We start from the raw sequence: 22079 nt of genomic DNA on the forward strand, positions 1-22079 counted from the left end.
CTTGATGGAGTGATTACCCAGAGAAGAGGGGAACTGCTTTATAGGTTGATGTACACAACAAAACACAATAGATTTGATTGTGCCGAGAGTGACAGTTTGGGCCCGAGCAGAAGTGACTCTTTTATTGCACAGAATCATGAGGATTCTCTGCACACAAAGCAGAAATCTCCTTTATCACGTATACAGACACTGAAGCATGCCAGAATGTCCAGTGTGTGAGGGGTTAAATGCCCTGTGGCACTGACATTATTTTAGGGATAATTTTTGATATAGTTGCTGTCAAATGAGGCTAACAGTGTGTGCTACACAACAACACCGTTCATCCCTCAAAACAGTGTTCGGCTCACTGCGAGTCATCCTCTCCTCTCAGAGGAAGGCTTAGGAGCAGCCCTGGGATGCAGTCCAGAGCCTTGGCAAGTCTCAGAAAGCCTTGTGAGATGCTGGGAAGGAGCAGAATGTCAGGCCTTTGACTGTTTAAGAATAAGCGGATTGTTTAGCTTGCACATTAATGATGGGGGCCCTTACACTCTGATTTTGTGGAGAAAATCTCTTTGTAGAGGATTTGTCACACAGTCATCAGGGCACATTGTCTCTGGTTGATATGAACAACAAAGTATTTCTAATCGAGGAAAGGTTGCGGATATTTCTCTTATTGGATTGAACAAGTGTAACTGAACAAAGTCACATTGTTTTAATGGAGACGTCATCTAAAAATGATCTGAATTCATGATGCACGCAGAGAGAAGATGTCTGAATATAGGTGCAGCCTGTCGCCTGCAGCTCTTCACTGTTCCATTAGTTACCTCATTGCAAAAATTAAAAATGACCATCACATTGTTTTTTGGTTACATTTTTGATGACTGATAATGGTTAGCAACAGTGCTGATTAAAAAAAATTAAAAATTTTCTGTGACTGCTTCCCTGTAAAAGCCACCCCGTCTTTTGCCAGTTGAATGCTTTTAATGCGAAGCAGAGGCAGGGTGCTCCATTTGCATGACCAGTAACTTAATACAGCTCTGGTGGTGTGTAAAGAGAGTGAGCAGTAAACAGTGAGGCTCATGTGAATGAGATAAAGTTGTGCCAGATTACACGCATGCATAGTTTTCCTGTAAATTCCTTGTACTTTGGTAGACAGTCTGAATTCAGAAAGGTAGACTCTGCCACTTCCAATAAAACCTATCCTGAAGAAAGAGATAATTATTGAATTCATCATGACTTTTGTGTGGTAATGTACTAACTCTAATATGGTAATGAAAATATTGATATATATTATCCCAAAATCACCCACAAAAACTGTCCAATCATTTTCGACATAACATGAAGCTGAGTGGAGGTGTACCTCCACTCTGCAGCTCTGCGGGATTCAGCTCTTTGTTTTATTGACGGCTTTGTCCAAACAGCTCAGTCAAGCTGATTTTAAGCTTCCTGCACATTCGTTACTGGCAGAGGTCGTACATGAAATAAATGCTGCTGATTAAGAAAGTCTAACATGTAGCATTTCTCAGAGTCTGGTTGACTGTACTAGAGCTAGAGACAAGTAAAAATTAGAATACCATAGAATGAATGTTGAGAAAGAGAACGCCAATGTTGCTCTGTTTCTGTTTCTTCGTACAGGCATTTGTAGTCAGACATCACTTTTCAACAATCTGGCATATGTCTATCTTGAGTCATTTGGCATTTGTTTACCTTTCACCGCTTGTATGATTATTACAGTGTACTCTCGCTCTGCTTTTCTTAATTTTGGCAGCCAGCATCTGAAGCACTGAATCACAGGTCATCCAATCTGCAACCCTCATTATCTTAGTGATGAAGAAAGAATTGAGTTGGCGGGCTTGACAACTGACTGTGGCTGGTGGGATGTGGAAACACTTTCCGACTGGATGCTGTTGACACAAACTAATCAGAGAGAGGGGTGAAAAAATGGCTGTACCTCTAGGAGTGTTCATTTTTTGTCTGAAATGGCGAAGAGAGATCAACCATTGTTGTACTTGATTATGTAAAACCAACACAATTAATTACGTAGTCCTTAAAGGAGAAGCTTCTGAAAAGTGGTAGTCTAGTCTATTCGGGAAACATCCAATTAAACCAAACAAACAGAGGATCGACAAGCTCAGTTGAAGTCATAAGTGAAAATGGAAAGAGAGGTGTGTGAAAAAGAAATGGAAGATAGATGGGTGTAAAATGGACAAAAAAGGCCAAGACAGAAGATTTATGGGAAGAAAGGATAGATGGAAACTGGGCAAAATGGAGGTGTTTGTGTTTAGCAGAATGATAGAGAAGGGAAGACAGACGAGAGAGAAGAGTGTGCAAACTTTACAGGTGTTAGAAATATCTGTGATTCCAATGACAGCAGAGGCAGCTGACTATCATACCAAGACCAGGGATTCCCTGACAGCTCAGTCTGTCACCGCTCTAAGCTACTCTGGCATTTCATTCTCCACAATCATTTGATCAGCTCATTATGTCTCGCTGTCCCTGCTGTCATCTATCCAACCCTATCTCTTTATCCCTCCATGGGCATCAGATCACTCAGTCACTCACCGTCTGTCCTTTTAACCATTTTCTTCTTGAAGGAATACACCAAGATTTTTCAGACAATGTCCTGTGGGTCAACCTATCCATTAGATGATAAAAATGTACTACAGGCAGAAAAATGATAGGAGGGGAGAAGCAAAAAATGAGATATCTCAACCACTATTGGCATTAAATTTTTATCATGGTTCCTTACAAGACCTTTGTCCTTTAAAAAACAAACCCAGGTCGTCTGTGCAAGCAGCTTATGAAGACCCATGGTTACCTTTTACTGTGAAGCAACACGTAGCAGGTGCCAGTTTATTATAGGTTAAAAATACATCAGTCTCAAGCAGGCAGTGTGTCCACTCTAATCTGTTAAATTGGTGCTGAACTGAAAACCAAGATGTTCCGCAGCTGCCAGGCACACACAACGCACCGAGGGTGTCTCTGGCCTTAGAGTCACTACTTTGGTGTGAAAAGTTTATTAGAAGGCTGAAAAGGAGCACTGCCATGTTTTGACTGACACACAAAACAAATCTATGTGCATGTGTCTGGGAGACTGCTGCTTGTCGATGGCATACAGTACCTAACTTGAGTTAAATTGACCACAGTAATTAACAACGGGTATAGTGAAAATCAAAATTTAAATGGTAAAACTAACCGTCTGGCATTTATACCGTGATATAGCATGAAACGGTTTCATCTCTAATTGGACAGCCGTCAGTGTTATGCAAGAAATTGTTTCAACAAAAACTGAACTTTATAACCTTCATGACAACACAGTGTTGTAGTAGATTGCATTCATATTACCTGTGCAAACACATTTGGTCGATCAGAAAATATTGGTCAAACCTACAGCTTGTAGAGGTTGCCTGACAACAAATTATAACTATGGGTCATAATAAGCTGCTTGCACAGATGACCCATGTGGTTGTTTTAAGGGAGGACAGTCTTTTACATCCTGTCTGAACTTGTATTGCAAAGAGTTCTGGGTGATTATCATAACCATCATAGTGATATATTCATTAGTGAAATGTATTTAGAGGATGTGAATGAGCCATTTCTAATATTTTGTGGAGTTGCAGTTTTCATCCTAAATTAATTCTTAGTCCACCCCTATAGCTCTCATTAAGAAGTGAAATTAAGAAAATGAATCAGATGTTCCCATGTTTACAGGGGGCCATTAATCAAAAATCCAGTAAGTAAGGCTAAAACCACAGTAGGGATTGTGCTCAAGCTTGTAGGCGTTTCATAAATCAATTTTTCAGCTGGATAATCATATGCTAGAGTTTAACTTCTGCTATCATACAGTCACAGGTTTTACATTTGCTGATCCTTAGGAAGAAATACTGCAACATGACATTCTGTTTTCAGTGTCTAGAAAACCTTTTTTTGCCATAATGAAACTGGATGCAGCAATCCCATTCCTTTGACCCTTAATGAAATAAAGTATAAATTCTTGATGTTGAAAATGAAAACCATGTCAAGTATTTCTGGTTGAGCAGTCCACTACTTGCAGCACATAAACAAAATGGTTCTTTAACCTTGATCAGTTATTTTTGATGTTTTAGACAGGCTTAAGATTATGCATATCTTCAACATCGATCATTGAAGCTCAATTTATCTGAAAGGGACAAGCAGAGCAGTATGAAATAATATTTCAATGATTGTAGATAACAGCTCTGAGCCTCCGAGATGTGAATTATGGCAATATTTTATATTTTCTGTGTCACTCTATTTGTCTGGAAATGTTCTGTAAAAAGTTCTCCATTAGCTGGCAGAAGATGAAATATTTGAACCATGACTGCAGCTCAGTAGGTGGATGCTGAGTTGAGGGGGATTGCTGTAGACCTTGGCGTTGTGGAAATGACAGTTCCTGCCGAAGCAGAGAGGAAGATCCCTGCACTGCTTTGCACTTTCTCCCATCATGATATTTCTATTCTTATTTCCTCTCTGTGTTTCCCACCTTCTCTCTCTGTCACTTTTTCTCTCCATTGCCCCATACTCAAGTATTTTCTTAGATCTGCTCCATTACCGTCATTTCCAGCATCATACTCTTATCTCTAGAAAGACAGATGAGGGGATGAGGAGATGTAAGAGCCTCCCCCCAACACACTCACACTTTCAGCTCTTGGCCCAAATCTCAAAATATACAACAAGCAAGCCTCTCTCCTTCCGGAGAAGCCTTCATTGTGTGTGTGTGTGTGTGTGTGTGTGTGTGCGTACCTCAGACCCCTGAGTTTTGCTGTCAGACCAGACTCTTTCCTTGATGACTCCTCCATGGTTTGTCAAAAAGGCACTGCAGTGTGATATCTCACTTTTTGCCACAGAAATATGAATCACACAACACATACAGTGCCTTCAGATAGTATTCAGAACCCTTCACTTTTTGCACACTGTATTGTGTTATAGAATTAATTTTGAATATATAAAATTACCAGGTAATAATGACAAAGTGAGAACAGGTTTTTTGTTGTGTTTCCAAACTTATTAAAAAGCAAAAACTGAAATCTCTCATTTATGAAACTATTAATTCTTGGTGGTCAGGCGCCTCCTGTTTGCTTAGATTATCTTTGAGATAGGCCTGGAATCTGACTGGAGTCCACCTGTGGCCACTGGACATTTTTCAGAAAGGCACACACCTGTGTATACAAGGTCTCACAATTCACACTGCATGTCAGGATAAAAACCAAGACATGAAGTCCAGGGAACTCTCTTGTACACCTCTACAACAAAACTGTAGGGAGGCATAGATCAGGGTGAGGATACAAGACCAAGAACCCTTCAGAAGTCCTCTACAGAAATGGGAGGACCTGGCGGAAGCACGACCATCTCAGCAGCACTCGATCAATCAGGCCTTTATGGCAGAGTGGCTTGACAGAAGCCACTCTTGAGTGAAAGACATACAACAGCCTGCTTGGGGTTTGCCAAGCAGCATTTAAAGGAGACAGAGTGTGAGGGAAACGATGGCCTGGTCTGATGAGACAAAAATGTAATCATTTTGGCAGAGCTCCAAACACTATTTGGCGGACAACAGGCAATGCTCATCATCTGGCTAATACTGTGCCTATGGTGAAGCGTGGTGGTGGCAGCATCATGCTTTGATGGGTCTCAGTAACATGCACAGGGAGACTGGTCGGAAATGAGGGAAGAAAGAATGCAGCCGAATACAGAGAGGTCCTTGAAGAAACCCTGCTCTAGAGTGCACACAACCTGAGACTGGTCCACCTTTGACCATGACAATGACCTGAAGTGCACAGCCAACACAACACCGGACCTAGTCTCTGACTGTGTTTGAGTGGCCCAGCCACAGCCCAGACTTAATCCCCATCTGTGCAGAGATCTGAAGACGGTGGTTCGCAGATGCCTCCTATATGGTCTGGCGGAGCTTGAGCCAGGAGGAGTGGGAAAAACTGCCAAATTTCCCTATGAGAGATTAATCAGCCAGAATAAAAGGAAACACTGTGTTTGATGCATGGTGCATGGTTTTAACAGGATTCATCTGAAAATCCCAGTGTATCAGCTGCATGTGCAGTGTGAATACTTATAGTCTTTCTCCCCTCTATGCACAGGTATTGTTTATTTGCTAGAAAGAAGTAATTTAATATTCTTGTACATGTGACAAACAAATCTCTCAAGGTTTCTAAAACAACATCACCCTCTTCAAGAAAACTAGAAAAAAATCAAGGTGACAGAGAAAAAGAGAGTCCAAATGATATCAAAGCTCATCAGAATGCAGTGTGCTAGGCTGAAAACAATAACCAGGAAGGGAAATAAAATAAATTCAAATAGCCGAAGGCAAGGAAAGTGTCACAGTGAGAGAACATCCTCTATATACACTTTACGCATCAGCAGATGAATTGTAAGTGATTATAGAACCACTAAAGTATAGCATCACTTTGACGTGAATGTGTGTATATTGCTAAGAAAAAGCAAGAGTATTTGTGTATTTAAATGTGTATTTTTGTGAAAAACACATGTGCAGTATGAGTCTGCGAGTATGTCAGATGTATGTGTCAGAACTGAAGAAGCTTCTTTAGAGGTGAAAAGTCTTTAAGTATCTACAACCAAGTCCTTTTGCCCTCGATTCAACTTTTCATGGTTAACCATGACCTGGAAGACTGAGAAGCTTCACAGACAGATGCACTGTATGTGTGTGTGTGTGTGCCTGCATACATGGTTGTGTGTGTATATGTCTAGGAATGCACCTTGGCTTCCAATGCTGCTAATGACTGGCTGTGATGCTGCGTGGGAGTTGTTGATGGGTGTGTATAGTTCACCCTTCACTTCAGTGAGCACAAAGCTGAAATCTCTCTCCTGTTGCTGCCAACTTTGACATTTGCTAGGACGAACAGTGAGCACGACAACGCTGATAAATGTCAGCCTTGTGTCCCAGTCCCATATCTGTGTCCAACATCACAGTCGGTGTGAATGATCGAGCTGTCTCTGTTTAATTCTTTCCACCTCCCTTCCCTTCCTCCCCTTGTCTTTTACTCTGACAGTCCAAGCGTGGTTACCCTCATGCCTAACTTAATAAACCCACAAGCAAAGGCACACACATACACTCCCACCCAAGTGTCTTCATGTGTGTTTTGCTTAGATTTGAAGGTGCTTGCTCTGAGCTGAACAAATTCCTTAACCTCAGCAGTGATCATAGGTGTCAGTTATTCTGCATGCAGAATAAATTATCTGTGCTTCAGCAGTGTATTTCTATTTTATTTATTTATTTGGATGATGATACATTTCAAAGCAAGGAAATGCAGTGAAACTCATATCTGAACTTTGAAGCTCAACACATTTCAAGGTTAACTGATAAATACTAATTCTCATGTATATTCACCCTTCAGTGACTGTGGTTTACCTAAAGGTCACAGGATAATTACAGATCACTGGGGTGAGCAGAGCTGGAGTAATCTCTAAATGTGCTGTAGGTACAACTTATTTATTTCAAGGAACAATTCACCATCAAACAATTTAACACTGTTAATAAGCAGTTTCAGATGTGTCTTTCACATGTGGGCAACAGAAGGATTTGAAAGTGCAGTGTCCACCTAAATCACCAATGAAATGAAATTCAAATCAAGCATTATTGTCAAGAGATGCCAGCTGGCAGAGGTCGATGCTTGCTCAAAAACTTTAGAGGGCAATATCTCTGCCCTGCTGCCAGGATTTTCAATGGGTCACGGTAGCCTTTGACAGAACCTTTCAATATGTTTTCGAGCATATTTCATCAATTAGACAAAAATACTGTAAACTTTAAGAAAAATATTGTGTCATCCGAGTCATCCACCCCAAGCTCCTCCCTACCCAGATTTTGTTGAGTTCCTGCTTTGTTCTCGTCATAATTACTATGGCCATTAGAGGGCTTTTTCACTTGAACGTAAACATGTTTTGGCAATTAGCAGAAAAAAATGTCTGTTGTCTTACACCACCACTAGAAGAAGGCAAAAAAATGAAACCAACATGAGAGTCCCAAAAACGGCCGTTCTTTGAATGGCTGCTTGATGCTGGCTCCAAATGGGAGTCAATCCTCACAGACTGCTCATCTTTACAGCGTAATGCAAAAAATGGTTTTGGTCTCTATAGTTAAATTCCCCCCGTCATGACAACTGTATGTTTTTATGCAAGGTATAATTTTTAAACAAGTCAACTGTTTAAATTCTATTAATGCTTAAAGTTCTGCATAATTGAGGGTGTTTGAGTGACAGCTTTGCTTGCAACAAACCAGTATCCAACAAAGTCTCAGTTCCACAGGCGCCCCTCTTCTTGGCCCATCTTTGGATTAGCTGGGAGTTCAGCAGAGTCAGGGACTGCCAAGATGGCGATGGCGGAGTAGCCTGCTCTGAGCTTCAAAACCACTCTTCAGAAACCTATGGGCGATGTCACAAAGGCTACGTCCATCTTTATATACAGTCTATGAATAAAACGTATGGGTCGTAATAAGCTGCTTGCACAAGTAAACTGTCAGGTCATTTTTTTAGTGGGAGGGCCATCTCACATTTTTCATGGAAGACACTGACAGTGTAAATAGCAAGCTACACATTCAGCTGTGACTTCTACAGTTATGTCATAGAAAAAACACAGGTGTACCTAACAAAATGAGTGTTCGCTGAATTCCATTTACATTTGGTTTAAGGTTTCCTGGGTATGATTCTGTATTGATGGCACACTTGTGGGGACACCCGATTAGCCATTTTAATGTAATAGTAGCGCCTGCTACACCTGCTCTTAAAAGTTTAAAAATACACCTACCAGCAATTCTAGTGTAATTAGATACTGGTAGACACATTGTTTGTGCACTCATAAATGTAAAAATGACAGTTTATGGTTTGTGTGCAGTCAATATCTTGTGGCAAACAACAATGCAATGACTCCTTTGAGTCTTGCCTTGACAGTGAGATTGCAAGGCAGTCAAGTCAGATACGCTGCTCTGAAGTACTGGGCAGATGGATAAACTGTTGTTCATACAGAAACAGCCTGGCAACGGCACAAACTCCCCTTGACTACAAGTGTTTACATTGGCTAGCTGTTCTGCCCCTATATGCAAAGATAAGCTAATTACTTCAAAGCTCCAGCTCTGTACTTACTTCTTAGTACTTACTACTACTTACTAATCTACCAGTATCATGTCTACAAATGTTCTTGATCTTCTTATCTAACACTTTGAAGGAAAGCAAATAGAATATTTTCACATGTTGAACTATTTCTTTAAACTGTGTAACTGTTGTGTAATGAAAAAAATAGGAATGACTTAAGTTCATGCAGAGGAGAAGAAAAGTCAGGCGCACCGGAAAAGTGAACTACAGCACTTCATAACAGAACAGCTTCTATGTATAAGAGCATCTGAGGGTGACACCTTCCTCTACAAAGTGCATTTACTCAGCAACCTCAGTGAATATAAGCTTTGGACCTGTGGAGCATTTGTGAAGCCTGCTGGCAGATCATCTGTGTAGCAGCCTCGCTCCTTTCTTTCCTGCTGTGGGGTGGACATTTATCTCGCCATGCACTCCTCGCAAGCTCCCTTGATTCCTCATTCCTCTGTGTCCCTTTGGCCATGTCCTGTCAGCTACACAGCACTGCTTTTCCTAATGCCTGCCTCAAATACAGGACTTTGACCTTTCTTAAAGTTTCTCTGAGGCTTTTATCGTGAGTGGCCACCTGTAGTCTGACCAAGCCAGCCCTTGTTTTACTCCTCATTATATAGTGAGTGGCTTTCCAATACAGCTTCTTGAATTAGCCAGTGTGAAAGGGTAATTTGAAGCTGAAAGAATAACCCTGCATTTTCCTCTGTATCCCACCACTAGGGTTTTGCATGACCAGGAAAGGATGGTGTTTTCTTTTTTCTCTCCCTTTCAGACAACTTGAGAAGTGAGATCTCTAGGGAAGTCAGTGTCACTCTGCATCTATCCCCCTGCCCTCCTCCCTCCCTTGTCTGTGACAGGACCAATACTGTGCATTCCTGACACGTTCAGTGAAGGCCCTGACTGTAACCACTAACACAAACAGAGACAGAGAGGGGATGTGACATTTCTTGCACTCGCAGAATACTGAATTACATAGCAGCATACACTATGAGAAGCTTCTTGGTAAATGCATAATATCTGTTTTGAACACATCTCAGTAATTACGTTGATTAAATGCGATTATATTAGTTATGCAGCTTGTGGTATGGGAAAATCAGATGAGGATGTTAATATTATGCTATGTGTGTCTTTTTTTAAACTACAGCAGGTGTATTTGTTGGATAACAATATAATCATCCACTTTTGCATTTGCACTGGCTGTGCTGATAATGATGAAAAAAGGCACAAGAATTGATACTCTTTTCCTTAGAGGCACAATACTGGTTCAGTTCCCAGTTAACTTAAGCCCACTGCCATAACCAGCGTCACAACCTCACCTACAAGGCTTACAGATGCCATCTGTTTCCACACATTTCCCTGCAGTCTGGTCCTTTTAGAACCAAAAAATGCATCCTCAAATGTCATGATTTAAGTCTTAAATCATGACATTTGAGGATTTGAGAAACCCTTAATTTTAAGGTTTCTGAAATGCAGTGGGAATCTGCCAGGTTGATTACTACCACCTGATTGAAACTTCCATTGGTAAAGAGAGCAATTATCCCCCGGCCTACAATCATGACCACGCATTGGCACACTTTAGTTGTCAAGGTAGCAGTGCTTTGCTCTGATCTATGGGTCCAATAATCAATGAAATAAAGCAGCATAATTAAATCAAAAATGTATCATCAGTCTGCCAGTTACCTCCCATTTTTCACCACTGTGAACCACTCCAATCAAATTGTAGCGGCAGCGCTTTATTAAATCATGGATACCCAGTTGTCTTCATTTTAATCCAGCAGTGCCAGAGGAGTTTGATTAGATTTTGCTGGAATAGCAAATGCAGGATTTTTTTCTGTGCTGAGTAAGAAATGGAGACTCAAGCAAAACCTGCGCCGTTCTTTAATCCTTTCAGCAGTGTTGAGTGTGTAAGTTGTGGATTTGTGATAAACTGAGGCTCACCTGCTGCGAGTCTCATCCATCAATCATTACAAATTTTTCTTTTGTAGGCTAAAGGTTGTGGCAGCACATCTCACTGATGCATGACTCTGGGAAAGCTGATGTGATGTGATACGCACTGTGAACGCGTATATATTTAGTGTATTCCTAATAGATTCTGGTAAAAAAAAAAAAGTGGATGTGATCCCGCACCAGGTTATTGGGTACCCTTCTATATTATAATCCACTTTATTGCCAATTAATATTACCTTTTAGAGGCTTAATTTGATCAGTGCTGAGACTTTTGCAAAATACCACAATACAGTACATGCCAGAAAGTGTATTTAAGGAAAGAGTTCAACATTTTGTGAAATATGCTTATTCTCTTTTTATGCTCTCCTTTAAATAGGAAGATGGCACTAACAGCTAGTTAGGTTAGCTTAGAATAAACACTGGAAACAGAGAGAAACAGATAACCTGAGTTAAATCTGCCTACCAGATCCTTTAAAGTGATCACATAAAAAGTTGAGCACATAAACCGCTGTAAAACCAAAAGACTTTTGCTTTTGTATAAAGAAGCAACATATAATGTGTTAACTAGAGGACTGACCTTTTTTTCCCCTGCTTTTAGTTTTTATCCTAGGCTAAGCTTGCCTACTGCTGGCTGTAGCTATATATTGAATAGACAGATATAAAAGTGGTGTGGATATAAGTATATATTACAAAATGTCTACTACTCCTTTAAATTATACATTTTTTATCCAATGTTCTAATACAGTAGTTCACTATTAACTTTGCTCCAATAACAACTTCTTCGTCTTCTCCTAACGTGGTGCATCCTTTGTCTGACACTTCCTTCCAATTTTATGCATTAATGTATGCACTGTGTGTGAGCTGAAGTCAAATGAGCTTTATGATGTGACATCTTTAACGAGTATTTGTTACAGAGCTCTTTACAAATTAAGAATAGAACAAACATAACACACTGAGACCTAACACTTTTAAAGGATATAAATTAGGCTATACTGAAAGGTTCAAAAGACAAATCGGAAAACTGTATTTTAAGCATATCTTTTCGAGGTCCTCATGCTTAGAACATTTATTGTCAGAGTGATCACTTTTAATTTGAAAAGGGTATGTGCTCAGACAATCTAAAGAGTTCAGAGGTGTTGATCGGCTGTCTAAGGAGTATATTGCTGATTTTGCCACTGCAGACTCCAGAGCAGCCTGTCTGTGTGCCAGCCACCACTGGGACGTACCGGGCCGGGAATCAAAGAGCCTGCAAAAAGTCTTCTTCACTGTTCTGTCTTTGCATATGTCTCATGATAAGATAAGATAAGATAAGATAAAATAAGAAGATAAAAATAACTATTGTCTTTCACAAAGTAGCAGAATTCTTTATTTGACAAGGCTCAAAAACAAATGCTCATTTTAAAACACTCACATGCAGACACACAGAATAGGACTAAATTGTCAAAACTACAAATGACAAGAACAGTGTTAAACATGTCAGAGTACATTTCCTATTTTAATTCATTCAGTGTGATGATCACAGAGGGAAGAAAGGATTTTAGATGTGTTTCTGGAGCAGTGGGACTATTTAGCATCGACCTTACGGCAGTAAGTGAAAGGATTGCTGGAAGGGGTGAGAGGGCTACTGCTTGGTCAGAGTGGCCTTCCTGATTACAGAACGAGTGGACAGTTCAGATAGGGGAGTTTGGGATAATTATTTTTGGGACCAATTATTTTGCTGGCCTGTTTAGTTCTGCATCAAAGCTGTGTTTGTGTTTGGCAGTGAGGACGTTCTACCATGCCCAAATACTGAAGGCGAGTATAGATCTGAGTAGTGTCCTGTAAACCAGGGTTAAAAGTGGTGACATTAAAAGCCCTGAGCATTTTCATCAGCAGGTGGAGGCGCTGCTGGGCTTTCTTGTGCACAGAGTCAGTGTGCTGGGGAAAGAACAGGAGGGTATGAAGATGGATATCTTGCAAAATGCTTGAGAGCTTGTAGAATACAATGTGAGAACTTGTAGAATGTGACGTGAGAGCTTGTAGAACGAAAATCTGAACGCTAGTGTTTAAATTTTCACTTGAATAAAATAGTCATATGTAAGCTGAATGTGAAAGAAAAAAAACACCTGAGAACTGCTAGAAAACTTATACAATGAAATTTTCACTCATAGAAAATACATTCTGAATGTGATATTCACGAATACTGTAACATTCACAAACGTGTAGATTGATGTTTACTTAAATACCATAGGGAATGTGAAGTTGATGTCACGTCGTATTAAATTTTGGGTAACTCTGCCCCACAGCAAGTAAAATATCCTGCATTCCTTAGTAAGGTCTAGAAAATCTTTTTCATAATTCCAACAATGCAACTGATCAAAACCACTGCCGATGATGTTTTGAAAGCTTTGTATGTTGTTTGGTTTATTCATTGGAGAAGTGTCATTACCTTTGTGAGTATGACTGTGTTTGCTGGCTTGTGAATTAGTAAATCATGCACACACGCAGCCACTGCAAAACTGTTCGTGAGCTTCTAGGGATTTAAAACTTTTAAACTCATACAAAGTGTAAGCACTCCGTTCAAAACCTAGTCCAGGTCTGTGATAGGAGTTAGTGCATCAGGATCTGTAATCCAGTCTTGGACTGCCACGTCACATGGATCTATGTTATTTATCGCTATTAGCTTGTCCATGTTCTCTTGCTTGGCATTGCAATCTGATTTCTCCCAGTAGGTCCCTTTTCTTTCTCTCTCCCCTTCTCCATCACATTTGAATAATTTAAGCAACTTTTCAGCCAAACAAAACAAGTAAGCTTCGTCGCAGGCACAGGTAAACAGAGCATGTGCCTCACAAGATGGCGACATGCCACATGCTGTGACCATGGATGTATTATGGGTGTGTCGTACCTTCAGTTCTCTATGACAGCAGCGGTTATTATAACCTCTTGAATCCGTCCCGCGTCACAAAATGATGACTCTACACACCTTGACTTTTGGAACTGTTGCTGTGAGGTGGAGGCCAGGACCCCATTGGCAGACATAAAGAGGTGTGAATGGGGTTTGACATGCATTATGAAAAACATTTTTTATTATTTTTATTGCAGATCCCCACATATTGTATGTAAATATGAATATAAACGAATATTTACGAATGTAAATGTGATTATCACATTCAAGGACATTTTCTGTGAGTGAAAATTTCAACATACAAGCTCATACATCTTCTACAAGCTCTCTTGTGTGTTCTTTTTCAAACCTTGTGTGGTAGCGTCATCTAGTGTGACCAACCACGGCAGCACCATGACCTGGTCAGACCAATCATCTCAGCTGCATGATCCAGCCTGTCCCTCTTTGTAACCGCCTCCAGTCCCTGCATTGCATTCTCACTTTCCTCCCCATGAAGATCACTGGAGCTCCTCAGCTGTCCTGACTCTGGATTTCCATTGAACTGTTCACTCCCGAAGTCTGAATGTGAATATCTGTGGCTGTATCTGTAGAATTATTACGGCTCCTTTGCATCTTTTCATTGAGAAAAGTTGGTTTTGTTCAGATGGTGATTATTATGTAATGGCGGACTTGCATCTGCTCTCACATTGGCTAACAGGCTAACCACACAGTATGATTGTGTGGGTGTGCAGCTATATAGCTATTGCTACCATTTTGGTTTTCTATGGTTGCTCCACTGCAGCTCAGGGGAACGCTGGTGACAATAAGGGTAGGGGTGTCATGTTCCACCCTTGCCTGGGCTGCTTGCAGGTTTACTGTCTTGGGGAGGGACCCCCATTCAATTACGTGTGTGGGTGTAAAGCATGCCCAGGCGCACTCACAGACATCGGATAATGCGGGTACTGCATGCCAACCAAGATCTTGGAGTGCTGCTTGTGTGTTTGTTTGGTGGAGGGGAAGAGGATGAGGATGTCCTGTTCAGGCCTGATGCATATATCTGGACAGAACCAAGGGGTTTACAAGCAGTAACCAGCTCTTTGTATCTTGGGCCCCTTCTCAGATGGAAAGCTCTATTTTTGGAATTTTGGCACAAGTGTAGGGGGTTATGGCCCCTGGAGGGCCTCAGGCTGCTTCCACTATGGGAATGGCCACCCCATGGGCCATGTTCAGGGGCATTTCAAACAAGGTTTGAAAGACTATGTTTGGTTACCGGGGTAACTCCGGTTCTGACTGAGGTATCTCACAGCACTGCACTGCTTGCATGTGTAGATACTGCCAACCACAGAACTTACATGTGTTTGAATTTTTTTTACAAGTGCAAACCTAAACGTTCAAATTTTTGTTCTACAAGTTCTTACCTTGTATTCTACAATCTCTCACATCTTGAAACATATAAACCTTCATAGGAAGGAGTTTATCTCCATTGCAAAGTGTTAAAATGATTTTACTTTTTATTTCTCCTTGAATCTCTCCTCCTCACAGTCATTTCAACCAATACATATTTTTAGATATAAAACATATTGAGATCAAGGTAGATTTGGTGGCTTGTAAAAGGAGGAATGGGAATTTAACAGCAGTAAATGAACCACAAAATGCACTGAACAGAGAAGGATGGGAATTTCCCTCAGGGCTCAACACAACCTCTGATCTTAATAGCTTTTAAATCCTACAAGTCACTTTTCAATAGCTCCCTGCTATATGATTAAATGATGGAGGTAATAAGTAGGGGGTGTTGTGGGTGGTATCAGACTGAGAGAAAGGCAGTGATGATTGCCCACCTCTGATCTGCTGGTGAAATCATATCCCAGATCTGGCAGATGGTCAGCTCCAGTTTTTGTCCTCTCAGTCCCTTCACTACACACACACAGCTCCTCATAGCTCAGCTGATTGCCAAAAGTGCACCTCCTGAGAGCGGAAATGCAATCAAATGTGAGTGGGCACAGTGACCTGCATCCTTTTGAATGTGTCCCTGTATTGCAGCAAGTACTGTAGCGGTACCTTTGAGGAGCTTTGGTGCAAAGTGTGACAAAACAGCTTAACCCTTTCCACTTTCAAAAGACAAGACTCACAAAAGCCCTGAACTAAATCGACTAACTCTAAGACATCCGAACACACAGCTTGCACTGTGCGGTGCTCTGTGACTATCTGCCTGTGTTTAGGACATTTTAAAGCTTCAGGATATTTTCCATTCCCCTTGAGAGGTGAAGGTCTCATGCTCTGTTTGTTAACTGAGCTATGCAGTATAAACACAGCTCTGTTGCCTCCTGCACATGTGCATAAATGCTGTAGTTTTACAGTTTTTTTCAGTTTGCGACATGCACTGGTCAAAACTGAAGTCACATAAGTCATAACCCTTCACACAGTCAGTGAAACAGAATGCTACCAAACTGTGAAGCTGTTTTCATTTCAAATGCTAATGCAGCGCTTTCACAACTGTTAAAAACACATTCAAAACAGAATGACGGAAGATTTTGTGAGTCTCTGCAGTAATATTGAAACGTATAGAAAAATCTTAATAATAATAAAATATAGTGATAATCTTTCTAAACACAGCTGATTGCAGTGTAGCTGAAAGCCTACCCAGGTGTCTTGTTTTTAGGCTTGTTACCAAACAGACAATAGGGGGTGGCTTCACAATGATTGTTTTTGGAAACATGGATCAAGGGCGACGGGTTGGTGGAGGAAGAAGAGAGGCAGGGTGAGGGAGAATTGTAGAGGACAAAGGAGAGGAAGACCAAGAGCAATGGTCTCTGATGAGATTAGAGCATCAATTATTGACATTGCTATAAACCATGGTCCCCCTTTGAGAGAGGCCAGTTCAACAGTATCCAACAGTTGTATCAATTGCACAAAAAAACAAACAGAAAAACTGGTGTGATGTGCATCCTTCAATGATAATTGTACTACATATGACAGTGCGTTTACATTTTGACATGTACTGACATTTTGAAATATTGATTGGTTTATGTTTTCCTCCTACAGGAGGGAGGAGCAGAATATTGTGCAGGGAATTTAGAAAACTGATTTAGCGGGTAATGGAGATGGAACCAGGCAATACATTCACCTTTGTGGATGAAGCTGGATTTATGCCACAGGGGAAGAAATGTGATTGCACAGAGAGCAACCATGGATGTCCCTGGCCAGAGAGCAGCTAACATCACAACGTATGCAGCACTGTTTGTTGTTACACAAACCACTCACTGGCTCCTACAATACAGAGAGGCTTTGTTGTTTTCTGGATGATCTGCAGGAGAGAAGCTGAGGGGCAAGAAACTCCCCTACCTTCATTAATGTGTTTGATAAGCATCCCACTACTCCTCTGCAGTCACAGACGGTTTTGCTGCATGGGTTTGCTGCACGTTCCAGGGTGTCAGTGTTATTCTTCTCTTCATAATTTTTCTCTGTGTGACGGTGGAAGGCTTATGACCAGCAGCTGACCAGATGTCCTTACTGGCTGCTATGAATGTGGGAGGTGGAAACACTTCTCCTGCATCACCAGAGCAGATTAGATTTGAAGTTGATGAAAATCTGTGGATGCAGGCGAGAGAAAGGACTAGAGCCCTCACAGCAATGTCATTTTGGGAATGTGTTTTTTTCTTTTTTAGTTTCAGCTTTTTTATTTCTCACAGTATATCTTTGCACATAGTAAACTATGTGCAGCGCCTCTACTGCAGCAGGCAAACAGTACCTTGGTCGTCATGGTTACAATAATAAACATGCCGACTGTATTGACAGTGCTGTACCTACCATCGTCACCATGGTTACTATAATAACTGTAAAGGCTTGGTTAGGTTTAGGCACTAAACTACTTGGTAAGGTTTAGGAAAAGATGGTGATTTGGGTAAAGACAAGCATTTCCTCAACATTAGACGATCTTTGTTGTCATGGTTACAGTAATAACAACGTGGTTAGCTTTGTCGAATGGTCCTGGATCATAGAAACAACATAAACTGCTACTTTCACATGGGAGTCGAACACTGCTCTCCTGTCTCATAGTCCTGTGTTTTGTTGACCCATCCAACCAAACCTTCTCCAGACCTGGACGCTGTTGCTCTGTACACTACGTCCCAGCACCTCTCCCTTTGCTCCCATCATAATTACTTGGGCTGCCCATTGGCAGACCTTGTTTTTTACAGGACAGTCTCAAGTGGAAAGGTGTTGTTCTTATTCTATAATGAAATACTGATTTATGTGTAAACTCATTTAAACTTCAAAGATAAAAGTTCATCATTATGTAATACCCTCTGCTGTTAGTGTTTTTTAGGTCAGTGTGTTATGAGAGACAGTGTATGCACATTTGAAGTGTTTCTGTGGTTTGAGTGAGCGTTGGAAGTTTTGGTAGCACAGACAGTATGAAGAGTTTTGAAAGAATGGCTTAGCTATTGACCAACGCTGGTTAACAGTTGAAAAAAAACTGTATTACTGTAGTTTGATAATGGCTCTGTGCGCTTGGTTCCTAATAGGCCAACCCCTCGTAGCAGATATAACATGATCAATATTGATAAAAACGCTCAGCTTCTGTTTGGATGTATCTGTCATAGGCTGATGCATGGATACACACACATATAACATAGACACACACACACGCACACACACACACACACACACACACACAGGCAAACACACGCACTCAGACGTTCAGCCAAGAGATTACTTTCAGACTTAGTTTTGTGAAAATGGGAGCCTGCCTGAAGTTAATCCAACTAAGCTATTACACTCTTCTGCCTAATTGCTTTGCAAAATATCTAACTAATTTACTAATTTTTTTTTTTTTAACTTTCTGTCATGGTGGCACAGCAGATGATATGTTTTCCCCAGGCCACAGCCACAGATTCTGCCCACAGTGCACTGTAAATCAAGAGCTTTCAAATTAGCTGTTCGTATTGTTCTTAATGCTGTTGTGTGGTAAATTACAAAAGTATTTCAGGGGCGGGGGTGGAGGTGGGGTTGCGGAGCTGGGGAGATCTTGAGAAATAGTTTAGCTTTATGTACTTGGCTGTGGCTGTGCTAGTCAGATTTAGAATATGCATCTAGTGGAGATGGATTGGAATTGGTGATAACAAATTGGCCCAGTTGCAGAGCTTTAATGAAGACAAAAAGCAAAAAAGTTCTTGAGTCAGAAAAGGTCAGATGTGAAGCTTTAAAGCCAAGAATATAAAGTGGTTATAGTTTGCTCTTTATGGAAATGAATGTGGTTATATGTGGCACACCCTGTGCCCACTGAGCATTAATGACCTCTACAAAGTATTTGCAGAAAAATGAAGCCTCCTGCCGCTGTAAATGTCTAACGTCTGATGCCAACATCTTAAGAACTTCATAGATTCACCTTCAGACCTGCTGGGTTGTTGGGTAATGTAAAATGGACTGGCCCCTATAGAAGCCTTTATGCCTTGGTGCAATTATGTGTCTACACAAAGCAAACAGAAGCTGATAAAACAGAGTGAGGTGCTCTCCAGGCAGCCAGCAGGCGTTGCTGAGTTCAGCACCTTTTGTTTGCCTTGCGTTTATGGGCACGTACAGAGCTCATCTGTTCAGTCCAGAGATCTTGTCAGAGGGCCTTGGGTCTCATTGGAGCACCAATGACAGTCTGCCTTTGTAGAAAAACACCTCTTTCCTTCTCTATTTCCCAATCATTGTCTCTTCTCATTGTCATTTACTGTACAGTAAAGGTTGAGATCTTCTGCCTGACAACGAACAGAAGAAAGAGGAGCAAATGTAACATAAAGCCATAAATGACAAAGAATAACTCTTTTCGCTGTGAACCAAACCTTTTGCCTGTCTGAATGTGCCAGTTTAGTTTGTTTCTACTATCATTCAGCCTACCACCACACTCTCCCGCTTTATCTCTCTCTTTGAATCACTGTGATCACAATTATTTCCCAGCAGGATAAATTGGGGTGCGTACTGTGTTTGTCATTACTTCTCAAAGCTCTGACATTAGCTCTGCTAATGTGACTGTGAACTACATTGTCCTTCGTTCCTCACTCAGACAACGGCAAGATGCTCTTCCTCCTGCTTTCATCTCTGCCTGTAAATTACAATAAAGTAAAATTAATTCCCTCAAAGGCCAGACACTTCCATCCGTGGAATCAGGGATGAGGCCTTGATTAATTCCAACTGTGTGCGTGACTTTTGGAGCCTGGAGCCCTTAAAGCATGCCTAAACTATATTGGAGTCTTTCTTTTAATAAAGTTTATCGTTGGAGAGGAGATGAGTCAAAAAACTCAATCTGAATCTTGGGCCAAAGGAAATCCTTTGAGGGCAGCATTGCTTTGATGGAGGAGATTTAATACAAATTCTCTAAAAGACGGGGTATGTTATTACATGTCCAAAAGGCATTTTAATTTTGAGCTTATGAAAGTGATCATCCACAGCAAACAATGTGATGGTGGAAATATCTGAAAACACAGCAACACAGTGGAATTTCTGTAGCTGCATCGTTTTATCAAATTTCCCATGTCAGGCCTAAATATTTTCTCTGCTGTTTTAAGTACGTTTTGACCACGATGTATGGGGTATGAATTATTTTTTCTAGCATTTGTGATTGTATGAGTGAATGTTGAACATTAAAGCAGGGACTTACTGAATGTAAATGCACTGAATGACTGCATAAAAGTGCCAAATACTATGAAAAATAAGATTTGATTTTATGACACTTTCGAGGATTTGAACTTGACAGAATTAGTAGATTTTATTTTTCCATGGCGGCAAGTTTGTGTATGCTATTTGCATTCTAATGTGAACCCATGAAAGCAAATATTACATAGATGAATTATATCTGTGTAGTTTTACCTTGGGGGAGTGTGTGCCTCAAACTCATTAAGATGTTAGGGGTTGAATGCAAGATAAGCCTTGAAGAGTGACAGGTAGACCACTGCAGTATTTAATGATCTGGCAGCTCTGTGCATGTGGTGGTGGTGGTGGTTGGGGGGGGGGGATTGAGGTGGGGGTCTGCCCTGACTGACTCTATTTGACTGTGCTCTGTCTCTCAGCTTTTAATCCCTGGGGGATAAAAAAAACATTCCCCGTCGCTGATGTCTGAACGTGAGAGCCAAGGAGAGGACAAACTGTGAAAATGGTGTAATTCATCAAGCGTATTGTGTGTCATTAGCATGGTGCAATTTACTGCACACCACATAGTGTAAATGCGTGCTCAGCAAGGTGTAAAATGAGCTCGTACTGATCATGCTGCTCCTATTCAAAAACATGATCACAGTAGTCAGCTGACCAACAAGGGACCTCCCACAGTGCGCGGTATGCTGCATGTCTTTTAGGAAGTTTAAAAATATGTAATTGATTTTCCTGTAGCTTGAAGAAAGGGAAAAATTGTTGTACGTGAATCCATTATTATGTTGGAAAGGTTTGCTGAAGATGTGTCTGCCTTTTCGCCAGTAGCCTTCTTCACATTTTCCCAGTTAGATTCACACTGAGGAGCTGCACAGTATCCAGGACGTCCACTGGCCTGTGAGCAACTCCACTGGAGCAGATGCGTGATAAATGCCTTGCTGAAGGGCATGTAGTTCTTTGGGAGAGCTCTACTCAATCACTATTTCCACCTAGACGGCAACAGTTCATCTGGGGAATGCACTGCTGCACCGAAGAAGGAAACTTAAGGCAACTGTCTCATCTGTCATCTATTTGGGTTCTTGGTTTGCTTGTTTATTTGATTCACCATTTATCAATCATTTTAGGTAACTGCAGAATTACTCCCTGGGGTGCAAGTACCCTTGGTTGGAAATCACTGATCTAGATAGTTTTTAAAAGAAAATTGTTAAGCCTATGTGTTCTCATAATAAATGTCCTGTTGGCACTGTTGGAGCTGCACAGAGGAGGTGAGACGATAATTAAGGGGAACCAGACAGATCCTGGAACACGCCAAGGATCTGAGCTATTTTCTATTTCGGAGCCTAAAGTGATTGTTTTCCAGGGGTCCCAGAATTTGAGCCCCTGAGCATGCAGCTCTAGTTTTCATTTCCTTTTAAACTGACATGGACCACTTCTTCAGTCAGTCACTGTGAATTTCTGTTTATTATTTTTTGCATTTTGTTGCTAGAAGACAATGTCCCAGCAAAAATGTAGTTTCAAACAATCTACTTCTGCTGTGAGCTCAA

The 22079-nt window shown here is 41.0% G+C and overlaps 1 protein-coding gene across 1 annotated transcript in view; it reads left to right on the top strand.

The window, feature by feature from the left end:
- The window catches only part of plpp4 (phospholipid phosphatase 4), a 48907-nt gene that overhangs the window by 3349 nt on the left and 23479 nt on the right, over positions 1-22079 (top strand). The gene's annotated exons all lie outside the window — the stretch shown is intronic.

This window comes from Trachinotus anak, unplaced genomic scaffold (genome assembly GCF_046630095.1).
Source record: "Trachinotus anak isolate AG129_WGS33_773 ecotype Australia unplaced genomic scaffold, CSIRO_AGI_Tana_v1 ptg000007l, whole genome shotgun sequence".
NCBI classification, from domain to species: Eukaryota; Metazoa; Chordata; class Actinopteri; order Carangiformes; family Carangidae; genus Trachinotus; species Trachinotus anak.